Source organism: Pteropus vampyrus, unplaced genomic scaffold, assembly GCF_000151845.1.
Source record: "Pteropus vampyrus isolate Shadow unplaced genomic scaffold, Pvam_2.0 Scaffold493, whole genome shotgun sequence".
In the NCBI taxonomy this organism is placed as follows: domain Eukaryota; kingdom Metazoa; phylum Chordata; class Mammalia; order Chiroptera; family Pteropodidae; genus Pteropus; species Pteropus vampyrus.
The window spans coordinates 863111-865354 of NW_011889274.1; the positions used below are offsets into that span (position 1 = coordinate 863111).

Below are 2244 nucleotides of genomic sequence, written 5' to 3' on the forward strand. Positions count from 1 at the left end.
GAGAGAGAATGGGCTCTAACTTGCTTTCTTGTATGCCCTTGTCAGGTTTTAGTGTCATGGTCCTTCTGAATTCAAAGTATGAGTTGGGAAGTATTTCCTTTACTCGCGATCTGGAAAAAAATTAATAAAGATTGATGTTCTTTTTCCTTAAATGCTTGGTAAAATTTGTCGGTTCCGGGGCTTCCTTTGTGAGTCTACTAATTTTAGGGTGTATTTCCTTATTTGTTTTTATTTTTCACGCAGATTTATGAGCAAGAAAAGAAAGCAGAGGATTTATAAACATAGCAGGTGTATAATGTTAAGGTAAAAGTAGTGGAGCTATTTTTTGAATTTTCTTATGAATATGTATATATGTATGTGTATATATATTTATTCATTCATCTACTACATATGCAGGCTCTGAAGAATCATTCATGATTTTTGATAGAGAATGTGATGTGTTCTGGGTGATGCATAATAGGTTTATTTGCTGGTGATATGCCCAAAGAATTGAATAGGGCAGAAATTAGAGGTAGGAGGCCCAGTAGGGGGCTGTTGCACTAATCCAGACATAAAGTACCAAGGATTTGACTTTAAATAACAATTGTGGAAAAAATTAGGCAGACGTAAAGTTGTTAAAGTGAGAAACAGTAAGATTTGTTGGCTAATTGAAAGTCAAGGGTGAGGAAGAAGGACAGTTTTCTTCTCTTTGACAAGAAGTCTTGAGTCTGGATGATAAGAAACCAAGAAAGTAAAAGGGACTCTTCAAGATGTGATAGAAAACAAGCTCTTTAATGGGAACATATATTTCTTTATTCTCATAAAGGTGATGGTGTTTGTCCAACTCTCTGCATTTCCTTACTGTTTATTTTAATTACAGGACTTTGGTCTCAGACACAGAATATCAGACTCAGGACCTAGTACACTTTAATGTACAGTATGGAAACTACACACTTTATTCAAAAGCAGGTGGGCAAGACTGTGTTAGAAAGCAATTACCCTTTTAACTGTCATCTTCTCTACTCTGATGGTATTTAATTCTGAGCTTCACAAGAAGAAATTATTAATAGCTTATCTCCCTCACATGTCTGTGCAAAGAAAGAAAAATTGATAAAAGCTTAAAGTTGTGGTGGGCTAATAATAGTAACTAAGTATAGAATTGGTAATTAAAATCCACATAACAGAACAAATATATCAAAATGTAACTGCAAATAGGGGTGATTACATTGAAAAGAAATCTATTTGTCTGGAAGACAGTTTTATCACAAAAAAGAATAATAAAGTATAATTGATTTAAGCTACATTTAATATCTGAATTTGCTTACTTGAGGCATAAATATTGATCAATGATAAACTCATGTCACTATTTTGTGTTCAGTATGCAACATTTTGATATTAGCTGTTAAAAAAGTCATTTATCACTGCATTGCATGCCATATCTTTTTGAGGGTGTGATACCAACATGTAATGAGTAAAGCTACAAAGATTTGGTCTATTTTAATTTGTCACCTGTACAGTAATGAATATTTTCTAGCTTTCTGGCCCACAGATTTAAAAGTGGTGAACCGTTCTATTATCCCTGTTCTAACTGATGGCTACTCTTTAGTTACTTAATTAAGACTTTTCAACCAGCAATATACCAAAGTGCCCACTCCACCTCGTAGGAAGTTCTCATAAACTAGCTTAAGTGAAAATAATAAGTGATCTTTTTTATTTAGCACTCGTTACATGCCTAGTACTCACTTAGTCCTCATCAATATCTGATTTTTCAGGCAAGGAAGGTGGGACGTGGCAAGCCTCCATAACTTGCCCATGTTCCTAGTGTTGGAATGTAGCAGAGGAAAAGCATAAATTGGAGTCTTCTTGACTCTAGCACCCGTGTTCTCACTATTGTTATTTACATGGCATATCACCCATCTAAGTGGTAAGTTTTAAAAATTAACATTTATTTTTCTTATTTTTATAATAAGGTTATAGGCTTCCCAGGAGTGAGACCATGTCTTCTTTATCTTTATACAGTAGAGGTGTTGGTATGAACATTAGAAATAGCCTAGTCTATATGCCTTCTGTGAGTTCATCATTGTATCTAGAGAGGAGATCATGACTCATGGGGGGTTGTCTATGAGCATAAAGGGCCAAGAAGACTCTTGGGAAGGTTCTCGTGCTCTTAGAAAAGGAGGATGAGGGTTTGCAAGCTTGATCCAAAGACAATGACAATGAAGGGACTTATTTAGTATGTCTAGGGCTGTGTTACTCAGATTGTTT

At 35.0% G+C, this 2244-nt stretch overlaps 1 long non-coding RNA gene across 1 annotated transcript; it reads left to right on the forward strand.

Annotated features, from left to right (window-relative positions):
• The first annotated feature begins 243 nt into the window (after positions 1-243).
• On the forward strand, positions 244-1882 carry LOC111732804. The gene is made up of 3 exons (XR_002777718.1): positions 244-303; positions 860-948; positions 1752-1882. It is a non-coding gene; the product is annotated as an uncharacterized LOC111732804 (long non-coding RNA).
• Positions 1883-2244: the final 362 nt, after the last annotated feature.